General features: G+C 37.2%; 1 protein-coding gene across 30 annotated transcripts in view; it reads right to left on the bottom strand.

The window, feature by feature from the left end:
- The window catches only part of LOC144302453 (uncharacterized), a 696,165-nt gene that overhangs the window by 316,984 nt on the left and 363,104 nt on the right, over positions 1–16,077 (bottom strand). The window contains exon 5 of one of the 30 annotated variants that reach the window (XM_077879788.1): positions 11,372–12,147. The exons of the other annotated variants lie outside the window; for them this stretch is intronic. The gene's annotated coding sequence lies outside the window, so the exon portion shown is untranslated. Of the gene's footprint in view, positions 1–11,371; positions 12,148–16,077 lie in introns of those variants that run through there. 30 annotated transcript variants of the gene reach the window in all.

The raw sequence follows: 16,077 nt of genomic DNA, 5'->3' as shown, positions 1-16,077 counted from the left end.
CAAGTAATACAAGCAAGAAATATGAGTCAGAATTTTTAAAAGTTTGGACATGAGTGACAAATGGCGATTGACTGTTATCTATGTCACTGCCTACCGCTTTGGCACACGGACAGTGTTTGCCTTGTCTATAGGAAACAGAAGTATAAACTCACTGTTGCTGAACTTTAAAAATATGATATTTATAATTTTTAAACATAGGCAAAAAACTCACTATAATATGGATTTGTTTATTTCTTTATTTCTATTACAGGGCCAATATGGAAAGGGTGAACAAAACAGATGCTTAGGTTGAATTTAGCTCAAAGAGCACCAGACAAAATGATTTAAGGATGCTAAAAGAAAATGAACCCAAGCTATCTCTGAACAGTCACTCTAAAACATGCTGGAAGCCTGGTAGCAGAAGAGTAAGTTGGCATGCCTTTCTTGCTCACTCTTTCTGATTTTCTATCATTATTTATCCCCTATTTTATCCAACCATCCATCTATGTATCTATTATTATGAAACCTCTATGTTAGGGAGGATTCAAAGAATGTAGATGACAGGTCCCTCACATCAAGGAACTCCCAGCGTCTGAGGGGTGTTAGTGGCAGTGGTACATACGAGTGCCCCACAGGGTTGTGTAGGGAAAGGAGAATGGAAACAGAGTCAGTATGGTTATGGTAATAGCAGGCATAGCATTAAAGAAGTGAAAAAAAAAATCCCACAGAAAACAAAAACCCTCTCAGCTTGAGGATGCCTGCCCCCTCCTCCTGCTCTCTACTCCAGTTCCAGATGTCTGATCACATTTGCTTGTGCTACATCAGTCACAATGCACACCCTCCTCTCCTCAAGAGGACTCAGGCTTAAACCTATGTGATTGATCTTCTTTGCAGAAGAAATAAATATTTAACAGAGAAATGGTGCTAAATTCCAGCACTATTATTTCTAGTTCTTGCACTGTCATCCTGATAACTTTCAAAAAAAAAAAAAGAAAGAAAGAAAGAAAGAAAGAAAGAAAGAAAGAAAGAAAAGAAAACTTTCCATCAAGTCCCTTAACTGGGTTGTTAAGTTTTTGGTTAATGTAAAAATTGAAAACATTTAAATATATACTTTTTTCATTTATGAGATCTTACTATAGGGAGTCAGCAAAGAATAATGGGGAAAACAACTGAGAAACTGGATACAGGTCTGAGTTCAGTTGCTGAATCTCTTTATGACCCTGGGCATGACTTTAGGTGGTGAGATGGGGCATCGAAGCAAACCACCTCTAAAATCTCTTCAAACTCTAAAACCACATATGCTCCATGACTCTTTGGACTCATACACAAATTTTGCTCAAACATTCACTAGGTTTTATGGTAGTGGACTACACATGGTGATGTGAGGCTCAGAGGGGAATAAGAAATCAAGAATACTCTGTCATCCAGGTGCTTACACTGCTGCTACCATCTTACATTTATACAGCCTGCCTAGTCTAAAAAGCACTTTCTTCCTTAATGTGTCATTTTATCATCTTATTGAAAAGGACAACAAGGTTCAGAAAGGTAAAGAGAACTTGTTTAAGGCTTCACAGACTGTAAGTGGCAGGGCTTTCCTGGGCCCCCACTTTCCCAGCAGCAGCTGCCCCTTCCACCACTGCAACTCACACATGTGGAGCATTCACGATGTCTAGGAGCCACGCTGTGTGTTATGTCACAATTTGTGATCTCATTTAATCTTCCTGATGCTTTGTGGGAATGGGTAATACTATCTCCATTTTATAGGCAGATGAGGCTCAGAGAAGTAAAGCAACTTGCCCAAGGTCATGGAGAAAAGACAGTGCTGAAATGAGGAGGGATTAAAAATTACCTCTGTCCCCATCTTAATACATGAACTTTACAAAAATAATTAGAGTGATAACGAGAAGAGAGGAAAAGGGTTGGGGAAACCCAGAAAGCCTTCCAAGAGAAGGGATATTAATGACAGGGCAAGGCTTTTTAGGCAGGGAGGATCCAAACATTCAAAGGCTGAAATGGCCTTTTCACAAAATGGGGTCTGTTTGGCTGCTATGAGGAGCAGGGTTATCGAGCCCCATGTTGCACAACTTCAGCAGGCACCCTTCACTTTGCACTGTATGGTTACATCTAGTGGAGGTATAGTGTGCGGATGTATTCTATAGTGTAAATGGTGGCCTTCGAATTGTGCAATGTGGAAGCCTTGAGAGAATGAAGCTAGAAAAGTAGGCTGGCTCTAAATCACAGTTTTGAACACTAGAGCTGATTTAACCCAAGTTGGTAATGAGAAATGTACTGAAATTTTTGAGTGCCCTGGGGAGTTGTCTGACCACTCTAGGCATTTTCATGTAACAGTGTGATTGCTCAGGAGGAAGAGAAGAGGCAGAAAGACTAATCAGGAGACTTTGAAATAGTGGTAAAACTGAAATAAACACAGAGGCAGGAAAAAGCAATATGGGTTTTAATCTGAGAGGCATTGCCAAAACAGACCAGCCTTGTTGAACTCCTATCTGTATGAAGGAGAGAGCGATATCATGAATTTTCTGATTTGTGGGATTTATGTGACCTAGAAAGTGTGTACTGGTATGAGAAATATGAAAGTCAGGAGAATAATCAGTGGGGGCCATTTTAGGTGTATTGAGTTTTGATGAAAGCAGATCATCCCAGTAGAAATATATCTGGAAGTATGTGATTGGGCCTTGTGAAAGTACTAATGGCTGAGATAGAAATTTTGGAGGCCTTCCAACCTGCAGGAAGAGCTGAAGTCATTGGGAACTTATCAGGAGTCTTGCTCCAGTGATTTTCTTTGGGCACGTGTCTGGGACTGGGATGAAATATCTCTCCAGGCTGCAGCTTTTCAAATGGAATATGTAAATCCATCCTGGCATAGAGCTTCACCACCATCATGAAGAATCCGTCTCAATATAAATTTCTCCATATAAAAAGCAGTGACTGTTAATAATGTTCACAAAATGCATGAGTACCAATGATGTTCACAAAATAATTTAAAAACAAAACAAAACAAAAACCTTTCTATAAGGTACAATGACTCATAAAACCCCTGCAAAGTATATTCATAAATATTGACTAAAGAGATGGCATAAACCAGAAGGTGAAACACCATGATTCCTGGGTTCTGTAATGTAACAGCAATTACTACAAGGGGTCAGACTCAGGTAGAGAGTTAAATTAAAGGCTAGCATCAAATTATTTGTATAATGCTATATTTTTATACAAAATATAAGACATACTTATTTTTGCCATCTAAAAATTCAACTAAAGTTATAAAAATAGTATTAAAAGATTATATAAAATCTGGGAGAGAAAAAGATAAAATGATCGAGAATTCCTTGTAATTCTTTTTACATTTATATTTTTATATTGTTGTCAGCTATGCATCTTAATTTTTTTCCTCTTAATATCTTCTCTTTTGTATTTTCCATGATGGGCTTCATAGCTATTAAATGATCACATGACATTTCACTGAACAGATGTGCAAAAATGATTGAGCCAAATTCCTGGTGATGGGAGTCCAACTTATTTATACTTTTCAAAAGAAATAATGCCATATTCAATGTTCTTGTGCCTATTTTTCTATATTTTGGAATATTTCTATGAGTTAGGCTGTCAGAATTGGAATTATTAGATCAAAGAAAACCTGTATTTTTTATGGCTCTTAATATGTACCAGAATTTATCTCTCAAATTTCACCTTGATTTTTCCTGGTACCAGTAATGTATGAGGGCTACTGGATACTTTTGCTAGCTCTGGATATTGTAATTTTTAAGTTGCTAACTAAGTAGTGAAAGAACTTGTTATATTTTTATTAAAACTTAAATCTCTTTTTAAGCCAAGACATTTTCTGCAGTATCTCTGAATGAGAGTATGTAGTTGCATGTAAACCATTAGTGTCTTTCATAAAAGCAGCAACATGCATGCATTTCTATCTATCTAGACTTCCAATCAGAACAATGGTGTTAAAAAAAAAAAAAGGAACAATGGTGTTTGTAATGTATACCTTTGAAGGCTTTGTGGCATACTTTGACATTTTAAGTATACTCATTCATTCTTTATTGAGCACTTAGTATATGCCAGCTTCCACTGCATAAACTGGGATACAAAGAGTAATAGACAAGGAGGAAGAGTATTACAAGCTCAAGAAGAAATAGCACTTTCAAAGGAATGTGATGTGTGGCAAAAAATGATGTTTTCACAGAACTATAGTTGCTCATTATTTTGGGAGAAAAAAAGCACTGTATCAGTTATCTATTGGTGTGTAACAAACTATTCTGAAACAGGGCTTCAAATAACAATGCTTTAACATTTCTCATAATTGTGTGGGTTGGCTGGATAGTTTCTCTTCTGCAAGCTTTGGCCAGGTGCACTCATGTAGCTGCATTGGCTTGGGTTAGACTCAGCTGAGATGTCCAGGATAGCTGGGCAACTCTAAGAAGTCATTCATTCTTAAGAGGCTGGATAGACTGTACTTCTTCATATGATACCAGCAGAGTTTCAAGAAGGGAAGCCCCAGTGTATAAACACTTATCAGGCTTCAGCTTCAGTCACATGTACTGACTTCCTGGTGGTTAAAGCAAGTCACAGGCCAAATCCAATTTTAACATGGGAGGTGGACTATTACCTGGACCTTGAGAGGTGTCACTCTTTGGGATTCCTTAGAGAAACAATTTCTCTCAGTTAAAACTAGAGGAACAATGGGCAATGTGACTGGATACAGATGCCAGACTGCTTCAGCCTTCATGAGATAAACTGGGTTAAGGTTTTCTTTATAGACCCCAATGAATGATTGGAAAGTTTTTAATAGTTTTGGAGGTGTGGAATGAATGGGTCTTGTGAAGGTGCCACTCTCTGGATCTCTATTTTTAGAAAGATAACATGATATTAGACATGAGATCATCAGGCCACAACCAAGATCATTACAATGGAGAGGAGAAAAATATTTATTAGCAATAACAATAGTAAGATTTACTGACTGCTAACTATGTGACTTTACAACCCTATCTCATATCCTTAAAACAATCACTTTACACAGGCATACTTAACTATTTTATAAAATTAGAAAACAGGCAAACAGTTGAGTAACATTCGGAGGCACTTAAGGCAAATTTGAGGGAGAACTAGGATTCAATCCTCCATCTCTTTGAAGCCAAAGTCATTGGTTTTCTCAATTGCTGAAGAATGACAGGAGAGAAACTGAATGGTGTAGAGTTAAAGTGGCTAATAACCCAGGAGACAAAAACCACATGCTTCTCTCTCATATTTATTACTTATGGGGTAAACTTTCAGGAAAGAGCAGGTGTCCTAGCTGGCTATGCTAGGGTCAAGTGAGGAAGGGGAAATGGGAGGGGAGAGAGAAGAAGAACATAGTGGCTTGGCATCTTTGGCACGAATACTGGGGGCTTCTGATCACTGCTCTAGTAGCAACAAGCTTTGAGCAGCCAGGACTTACCCGGGGAGAGATAGTAAGTCAAGAGAGTTATTGGTATGATGCAGAGAAGATGAATAATGAAATGCAATTTATATTCTGCATTCATTTTTTTTCTTTGCTTTTTTTTTTAAACACCAACTCCCTCCTACCCTCCTCATTTCTCCCTTTCAACTAGCGCTTTGTGGGTGGGTTTCATTTCTTCTGAAATGCCTACTTCCTTCCTCTTTTGTCTTTCTGTCTTGGTCCCTGGGGAGAATGGAAATTAGCTAAGTGTGATGGGTGTTCAGGAGGCAGGCTTTGGTCCTTGGCCAAAAAAGAACTAATTCCCCCAAGAGTAGCCAAAAGTATCAGCTTTACAACCGCCCTTCTTAGAGCTGAAAGGCTTTCTTTGTTTCTTCAATATTCCAAACCAGGGCAGTTGCAATCTGTTTTAAGAAATCCATGTTCACACCCAAACAAATCTCTCAAATCAATTCAAATATCAATTAACATGTATTGAGCTGTGGAGAGGGGAGTCAGATTGGAGATACATAAAGCAGGATAAAACAAAAGTCTTTACTCACAATGAATGTACAGCCTTTATGGGGAGGGGGGGATTGAGTGTTATAGCAGGAAGTTATACCATGTAAACAATAATCATAATGTAAAGCAGACTGAAATAGGTGCTAAATAGAGGTATATACCTGATGCTGTGGGGAGGTGGAGAAAACACAATTTCATGAAAGGAAAGACATTTGAGCACATCTTTGAAAGATAAGAAGGATCTAAGAAGAGTGTTCAAGATAGAGCACAGCCTAAAGAAGAGTACAAACCAGGAAGTGCCTGATGTGGTTGGGGAATGGCTGAATTGTAGAGGTTAAGAATTACAGATTTTTGGACAATACAAGAAATCTCAGGATTTTCTGAAGTGAGTTCATTTTTTTCCCTCCAGTTCATTGTCATCTGAAACAATGTCATTCATTTAAAAAAAAAAGTCAAGACATCTCTAATCTTAGATTATTTTTTATCTTTGTAAGTTATGTTAAAGCAGTGAATACTTTACAGCTTATTACTTGCCTGCTCCTCAGGGATTCAGCAAAGAGGTAACAAAGGGTAACACATCAAACCACATTCAGCAATGATCTAGTGCCCCCACATACTCTGTCAGGCACATAGTATATATACTTAATAAATATTTGTTGCCCATATAAAATGAGGGCATCTGATCCAGGATGCTGCCCTACTATATACCATCTTGCATTACTCAGAGACCTAATGGAACTGTTAAGTTACTTAGTGTCACTGGATATGTCTGGATAGGCTGGGTTATGATGTGGTAATAAACACCCCTGAATCTCAGTGGCTTCACATAATGCAGGTTTATTTCTTGCTCATTCTGCATGTCCAGTGCAAGTCACCAGGAAGGTCTGCCCATAATAATGACTCAGAGATCCTGGAGGCTTCATTTTGACTCATGCTTCCTTAATCATCAAGATAGGGAGACAAGAATGTAACAAATCCTCCACTAGCTCTTAGAGCTTCCATCTGGATGTGACACAAGTCTCCTCATTTCCTATTTCATTCAAAGCAAATCATATGGCCAAATCTAACTTCAGGGAAGCAAGGACAAAGAAGAGAATAAAAATATTTGTGAGCAGATCTATTGACCCCCACATTGGGTCACTCACATGTTTGGTCACCTGAACTCAGCTTTCATCTTAGAAGGAAACTTAATAAATGTGGTTCTGTGAATGAATATTGTGAAAATACTATTCCCTCTGTGTGCAAGCCCTATTCCAGATTTTATATATAAATAAAATTATTCCAAAATTTTAAAAGATTTTATTTATCTATTCATGAGAGACATAGAAAGAGAGGTAGAGACATAGGCAGAGGGAGAAGCAGACAGGGGGCCTGATGCAGGGTTGGATCCCAGGACCCCGGGGGTCATGACCTGAGCCGAAGACAAATGCTCAACCACTGAGCCATTAAGGTGTCCCTATTCCAAATTTTCTTAACAGAATTCTCTGCTAGTCAAGCAAATCACAGTATTTTACCTTAAATCACTTTAAATCTCAGCATTGTTTCCATGTCAATGCCAGCCCATTTAATACTTCCTGCCTCTTATGAGATGATAGCATTTACTCTAGAAACCTTATTCAGTCATTGAACATCTTGCAGAAAATTTAGCTAGTGTAGACATATGCCTAGCACTTGTACTAACATTTTCTATCTTCTATTCTGACACTTATTAGATGATTGCTTTAAAGCTATTTTTGAAGAGAGGACTTGAAAGAGGAGAATGGATCAATCACTGTTTAGCCTGCTAGCCCCTCTTTGATGTTCGGTAACCAAAAGTCATTCTCATCACATCACAGAAGGTTTAGGTGAGGCAAGCTTGTGATCTCAGCTGAATTCTTACTATACGATAGGCTCTCTAGTGTCCCCACACAGGGGATGTAATTCAGTTTATAATAAAAGCTCAGTGTCCTTATTGCTGTTACTATACACAGCAGACTTACTATATACCATCTATTGTATTTTTTTGGATGAAAGAAAAAGTATTAGATTATGTCCTGACTGCTTTTCAAAGTCTACTTAACCAATTCACTGCTGTTAATTAGCATCTGGGTGCCCTGATAGGGCACCATCCTGGGCAATTCCTAGCCTTCCTCATGTATTGGACCTTCATAAGACTACTGTCCCCTTGTGGTGATGAACAAATTATGTCCATTCCATGGTAAACATGAGGCTATTTTCAAAGAACTTGGAACATGCTGGCCATCTCATTGCATTATCCATCAATTGGAATCACAGAATAAGGTAAAATAAGGTCCAAGGATAGCTTTGTATATTGACTCTCACTAGAAGAAATGTTCCATGGCTGAGAGAGTTTATAGATAACCTAGTTTCTCATCCTCTCAGCTCTTTCAACAATAATGTAACTTGCCACCTCAGCAGACATATTATATAATCAATACTTAGATGGCCATTATTGCTGTTGGGCATAAGAAATGCATTCAAAAGATAGGAGAATCTTCTGGAGACACTCATTCTGTCAAGCGGGGCAGTCCTCGGGGAGGATTTCCCTCCAAAAGCAGACAGCCAGAGGAAATGTTGACAATGTCAAATGTCAGGCAGAGTTTCTAGGGCGACAATGCACCATGGGTCTCTTCCCTCCCCCAGCAGGCTCCTGGACAGAAGACTGACTCTCACTGATGAATCAAAGGAGCCATTTAGGGTGTCCAAATATTTCCTTTACTGTTTTGTTTCAAAACTTTCCCCCAGCCCCCTAATGTTATGAAAAGCTCAATAGATTGAGCTTTTCTATTATCATAACCACACTAATGAATACTAATTGGACACAAGGAAGTTGAAGATACCAAACAAAACAAAACAAAACAAAACAAAAACCAAACAAACCACTACCAACAAAGTCTGGCAATAAATATAAAGAAATATTTTTCATTGTAAATATGAGTAAAAGAATTTGATATTGCTCAGCTAATCTCACTCAAGAGCTATAAACTATGCCGCCAAATAAATTTGAGTAAGAAAAACAATTGATTAAAAGATTAGTTACGGTTGAGTCTCTATAAGACATTTTCTGAATCTGATTCTTTGAGAAAGTAGAGATATACTTGATTTTTTCAGCGAGTTTATTTTTTAGAGACTCAAAGTAGTTCTGTACAAAGCCAAAATTAGGTCATGCTTTCCACAGTCAATAGAGCTATATATTAAAAACTTTAGAAATATATATGATAAAATATATCTCATTTATTTTGTGAAAACCAGAACCATGAAGAGATATGAAATGAGAACAGGCATATTAAAATGCTAACAAAGAAATCTCTTCACAATTCCCTCCCACCCCCCAAAAAATATTCAAGTAAGCATGTGGGATTTGCAATCAGGCTGCAAGGGGGGGGGGGGCGGGTCAGAGATCAAAAATAAATGGTGGGCCACAACATGCAGAGCTTTTAAAAAATAATGTCACATTCTTTCATTCCCAGCATAAGAAATGGGCAACTTGTTCAGGGCAAATAATTGTTTGAACTGAGGATTTTATTATTAATCTCTGAAGACTGCTGAATTTAGGGTCACAGTAAGGGTTGATTAGGTACAAGGTGCATAAAGCTCTCCTCTGTCGATGCTATTGAAAGAAGCAAGTAATTTAGATTCAGAATTGGTCTTGGATTGAAGCTCACTCCATTACCGACCATTTTCAATTTCAGCTATACAATAAACATCAAGCTCGGCAAGGAAATTAGTACATTTGGTAATGTATTGGAAGAGATGGGTGGGTCTTTGACAAGATGACACTTATCACCAAAGCTTCAGTTAATGAAACCCTTGAGTGGTATCTGCGTTTGACATATTTTGACATTTTTTGAAATCACATCCAGCGTTTTTTCCCCCACAATGTTCTTCTTTATGAGAGAAAAAAAATCCATCTATCTTTAAAATGAGTACTGGAGTACTGCAATATTATTGGAAATAAAATTAAAGAGATGCTGCCTGCCACTGACAGGAAGAACAGGGTACTTTCTCAAAATCCATAAGAAGCAACAGATTCACAGGATAAATTTTATTCAAATGAAGCCCACAATGTACTTCCAGCAGAAGCTTCAGGTTTAAATGGAGCATGTTTTTATCATCTCTTTCCTGAAAGTACCTTTCACTATAAAACGTGATCTCATTAATGTGACTACAATTTACATCACTGCAAACACACACACACACACACACACACACACACACACACACACAAACCCAAACAAAAAAAAAACCTTGCCAATTTTAAGTAATTATTTCCTGAACAAAATAGTTTTCTTTCTATCTTTTTTTCCTGCAAGGAAACCACTTGTACTTCAGTAAAGGTGGGACTTTTAAAAGAGAAAATAATGAAAAGGAACAGAAAATGAAGGCCATATACAAAAAAAAAAAAAAAAAAAAAAGTGAAGAAAAACTTCAGGGAAAAATAAAAGTACAAAATAAATAGGGGGAAAGCAGATAAGAATGAAGGCATCAAGAATGAACAATTTCTGGCCTCAAAGTAGTTCTGACTAGATCACAACCCATATTCTCTCACCAGAGTTCTCACGTTATGTATAATTAAATGCTGTTTTATTGCCAACTGGCCTAGATAATGAAAAACTAGGAAAAGAAGAAAATGCTTCCAAAGTGACCGAAAATTTAGGTTCACACATTCTGAGGAGTGGTTTTTGTTATTTACATTTTAGTTTTTTCTGAAAGCTGGGTGAAATTATTATGTATTCAGATATTTTAAATCTCACACAGCTCTATTGTTCATGCTATGTTTTTTATCCAGTGCTGGGAGAACAGTGTAACAAAAAATACAAAGCGTTCTAAATGGGGGGGCCTCTCTGAACCCTACTGGACCCGGGGTGGCACTTGCAGTGTGGTAGGCCCAGCCGGGTGGTCTCTCTCATCTATCATTTACCCACCACAAGGAGGAGGTCACCTTGAAGTTTGGAATGGGGGATAGGAGAGAGAAAGAGCGTGAGGCAAGCAGAAAGAGCAGAGTGAGGCAAGAAAAAAGGCTGCTTAGATACTCTCGAAGAATTCAAAACACATCAAGAGGACTCTTTTTTAACCTCCACTCCATAGGTGATTTCTTTAAACCCTTTAGACTCCTACCCTTTCTGACTTCCATAATCCAAATTTAAGACCCCAGATGCTATAGAGAAGGGAAGGGGAAAAAAAAAGTAACTTCTGTATTAGCTCCAGGTCTTAATATTGTCATCTCAAAAAGCAGAATTCGACATTTCCCTGACCGCTGACTCTGATCCCTGTCCCCTAAAATAATAATTTTAACCTCATGTAAAAATACAATGAGCATCGTGGAGTTATTCGGTCATCTAATCACCCAGGGTTTGACGATTATTCCTACTGAGATCCGTGTGGAAAATCAGCTGAATTCATTGTGTTTAAGTAAGATGACATATCACCTGACCTCAAGAATGCATTACAGATCACCGTTTTTAATCTCAGTATGATCTTTAGACAAGTATGCTCCGTCAGAATTTTCCTTTTATTTTGGTGATTTTAATAATAAATGTGGGATAACCAAACTTTGTGTGAAAGGCTACATCACTTAATATATTCAGCAATGCTCTTTAGCTGGGAGATACTGGAACTGTCCACCACTGGTGTCCATTTTGATTAGCTGACATCCATGTCAGAACAGTTATGTATTTCTTCATGTACAAAATATTCACCAGAATGGTTGGTCACCAATGAAACACTTTTCATCATTGTCATTTATTAATTATTCATATAAGTATTTGTTTAATGTCTCCTCAGACCATCAAACACTCACCTCTTGAGAGAGCAAGGGACATTTTCTTTCTTGTATCTCTTCTGCTTAGGACGATTCTTGCCAGTTGGCAGCTCCTCAAAGAACATTTTTTTGAATGACTCGGGATTTCCCACATACCCACATTTTAGGAGTTGTAACAGCTCTAGAAGAATAATCATTTTAATCTCTTTGTAACATTAACTGCTTATTCTTTCAGAGTCATTCTGGCACTGAAAATGGAAAACCTGGTGGAATATTTTTTTACTGTGGATTGTTATTTGATCTCCCGGTTTTAAATGTGGTCTTTTCTGGATCAGCTTTGCCTGATGTCCTGAGGTTCTGCATCTTCAAAATTAAACCCCCAGTCTTCTGCAAGTAGAGAGTAAGTAATTCAGCTGCTTGTAGAGGAGTGGATCTGGGAGTCCAACTGTGAATTATAGAATTTTAAGATGACTCCAGTTATCAGCATTAACTCAACACCATCTTTAGAGGGACACATTGCCTACAGTTGTGATCTTTTCTGGAGTAATTTGATTTGAAACATTTGGAGATGGGGCTTCTCAGGGTACTAGTCTAGGCTTCAGCTCTCTCTGATCTAAGTCAAAATGTTGTTGCTGTTTCTCCTCTCGTCTTTGTGTTGTTTTGCCAATTTTTAAAAAAAAATATTTTATTTATTTATTTGAGACCGAGAGAGTGCAGGGGGGGAGGGAGGAGCAGAGGGGGAGGGAGGGGGATAAGCAAACTCTGCGCTGAGTGCAGAGCCCAACTGGAGGCTCAATCCCATGACTCTGAGATCATGACCTGAGTAGAAATCAAGAGTCAGATGCTTAATCAATTGAGCCAACCAGGCTCCCTTATTTTGGCAATTTTATCTATTTATATAGTTCTACTGTTATTCTAGTGTGGTTTTAGGAAGAAGCATGGGTCAAAGCAGGTGTTAATTTATTATTTCATAAATTTAATATGCTTTCCCCACTTTATAGTTATGAAAAGTTTCTTACAAACAACAGAATGTATATATAGATACAGATATAAGTATATTTGCATATAGAATATGCACAGGTACATATGTTTTTGTATATGTGCTCACACATGTATATGTACCATACAATGTGTTCTACCCATCTATATACCTATTGTATTTGCAAAGTGAAAAAAAAAGATACAATGTTCATATATGAACCCTCCTGTCTCTCCACTAAAGAGAATCATTGCCCCAAATTTTCTGCTTAAAATTCTCTCATTTTCCTTTCAATTTTTCTCCCTTATGTATATCCCTATATTAATGCTTTGCTAAATTATGCTACAGTAGTAACTCATACAAAGAAATGTTAATTTTTTTGCTCAAGTATACATTTGGTGCTGGTTGACTGTGTGCCTATGAGTTAACTTTGGCTCTGTTCCACATCTTTTTCACTTCAGGACCCAGGCTAAAGTAGTAGTATCTGTCTCAGTCTCAAAGTAAAGGAAAAGGAGCAGCAGCAAAACCATGTGACGGCTCTTAAAACTTCTAGAAAATGGCACATATCAATTCCATCATGTTTCACTGGCCAAACCTGTTATCAGTAAGAAGGGGTATCCCAGAGAGATACACAACAAAATAAATATATGGCAAAGGACAGAGATGCATAATCCACTTATAGGAAATGATAGTGAAAAACAAGAGTAAAATTGATCACAGTCTGCTCTCTTGGTCACAAATATTCATCTCACTGTTTCATGTAATAATACACTCTCCCCGTCCCCAAGGAAAACATTAGATGATGTATCCCACCACATCACCAGATTCTAGATCCAGGATTTTGTGATCACCTTAACATCAGATCCAGACACAGCTCCTCTTCATTTGTGGACCCATGTTAATTCTGCTGAACATAGCAATTCTGAGTACTGGGTATAATTGTTATAAGACCATCCACCAATGTGGGAAGAAATGTCTCTTGATTAGGCTCATTCTGCACTGTGTCTAGCTTCCCTGCCTATGCTTCTAGACAACTCTTGACTCTACCGTCTAGGTAGTTTTCCTTATCTCTTATCCTCATTGGACCACATTTGAAAAGGGCACGGAAAATACGCGCTCTCGGGGATGACAATTTTCTTCTTGCTCTTAGAATAGACACAATGGCTGATGGCTATTTTGGCAGTATGAATTTCTCAACAACTTCATCAGCTTTTTGTACCGACAGCAACATTAGCAATTTTTTTCAGGACATGCTTCTCTCCCTGTAGATTTACACAGAGGATTTGTTGTTGTTATTTAGCTATCAGACTTCTACTTGGGGGGGGGGGGCAATATGCTTAGGCTCTTTTAAGCCATTTGTGCACCTGAAAAGATTTACTAGCTATTGCCATAATCAATTCAACAAAAGGCACCCCTGGGTATCTTTGATTTGGTCTATGACTCCCAAGAACTGAGTTTTAATCAGTTTTTGTCACTCAGAGGTAGGTATTCTCAACTTTACTTTTGGTTATGAGAATAAGTTGCATCTTCCAACCCTCTAATTCCCCAGCTTGCTTGCTTTCATTTCTTTTCATCTTGGTTTATATATTGGCCAATCCTTTTGTGATCTCACTTCTTTTTTTGTACCACCATGTCAAATGCAGCCAATGGCAACTAGGAGTTGCTAGTAATATTGTTTCACAATGTCTTAGCCTAATGTCACAAAATCATTCAGTATATTATCTGCTTTTTAAGCCGTTGTCACTGTAGTGTCATTAAATGTTTTCCCACTGCATAACGAGTTGCCATCCTTCTTGTCTCTAATCCTGCTACCCCCAGTCTACAACAGCTAGTGGGACGTATTTTTTGTTATGTCAACATCTACTGTAAGGTAACAATCTCTATGGCTTACAAAAACAAAGAAGAATTTTTTACTCAGATTACAGAGTACTACATTGACTGTAGGTTGGCTGAAGCTTTATTCCCTTGGTATGCTTCCAGGATGAAGAGAACAGACCCTATCTGGGACATGCTATGCCTGTGGCAGATGGAAGAGGGTGACGGCAGAACCACATGATGATTCTTAAAGTTTACTCTCCAAAGTGGCATGCATCACTTCTGCTCACATTCAATTTCAAAAGTAAGTTATGTGACTGACTGACATCAGTGTTGTAAAAAATAAAATGCACAACAATGATAAGATAGTGAATATTTTGAATAAATAATACAATGTACCACATTCTTGAATATATTGCTTCATTTTGCATATTTTTGAACTCTATATAAAGAAAATCATAAACTATGTATCCTTTTTGAAGTTCAAGATTTTATATGTAGATTTCATCCATGGTAATATGTCTAGTGTTGTTCACTCATCAGTGCTATAGTGTTCCATTGTAAATAAAATTTATCTATCCATTACATCTGTTTCCAGTGTTCATCTTTCCTAGTTTACACAATGCTTTTAAAAACCCTTTTACAAAAAAAAAAAAAACCTTTTACATGTCTTCCAATGCATACATGAGAATGTTTTCTGGATATATACAAGGAGTGAAATTTGGGGGGCATAGGGCTTATAGATCTTCAAATGTATTCATTAATGAATTTCTTTTCTAAAGTAATTATACCAATTTATACTTCCGCCAAAAAATATGTAAGAGTTCTTACCATTCCACACACCTGAAACATTTGGTATTGTCAGACATTTTGACACAACTGCCAATCAGGTGGATATCTCAGAGACGTTTATAGTTGTATTTCTCATTTACAAATTGCATGTGTAAACTATCTCAAATTTCCAAATTTACTGGAATAAAGTCATTCATAATATTCTCTTACTTTTAATTTGTGTTCTACCTATAGTAATATCTTCTTTTCAATGCAAATATTTTATTTTTTATCTTCCCATTTTGTTTTCTCTTGAACAACCTTCATGGAGGCATATCAGTTTTACTAATTTTTTCAAATAATCAACTTTTGGCTTTGCTGCTTGTCTTTTTTTCCTATTTTGTTATTTCCTATGATACAACTTCCATAGATTTTTAAAAATATATTAAAATTATTCATAGGCCACTAGGATAGACAAGGCTTTGATGCAAACTATTCCCAAAGATTGTAGTGAATAAGAATGTACATCTACAAAAACAAATTGGTTGGATCAAAACAAAGAATATAAGTTAAGAGCAGAGAATTCTTATTCTTTTTTTTTTTCAAATGGTGAGGATTTATTTGGTACTTTTCTTACTGACTCCTCTTTTTAATCCTGAGTTTAATACAGAAGTCACCTGTAAACTCTGTAGTTCTCTAGTTCAAAATTAAAGAATAGGTCTCTTTACCTAAATTTTCTAACATCAGGATTTCCAGTGAAAGTGGCAAAATAAATAGGTGGTTTATGTCTGAAAATTACATATTATTTTC

This window comes from Canis aureus, chromosome 31, assembly GCF_053574225.1.
Source record: "Canis aureus isolate CA01 chromosome 31, VMU_Caureus_v.1.0, whole genome shotgun sequence".
In the NCBI taxonomy this organism is placed as follows: domain Eukaryota; kingdom Metazoa; phylum Chordata; class Mammalia; order Carnivora; family Canidae; genus Canis; species Canis aureus.
Note: the sequence above shows the minus strand (reverse complement) of the source record. Positions and strands in the feature narration are given on the sequence as shown.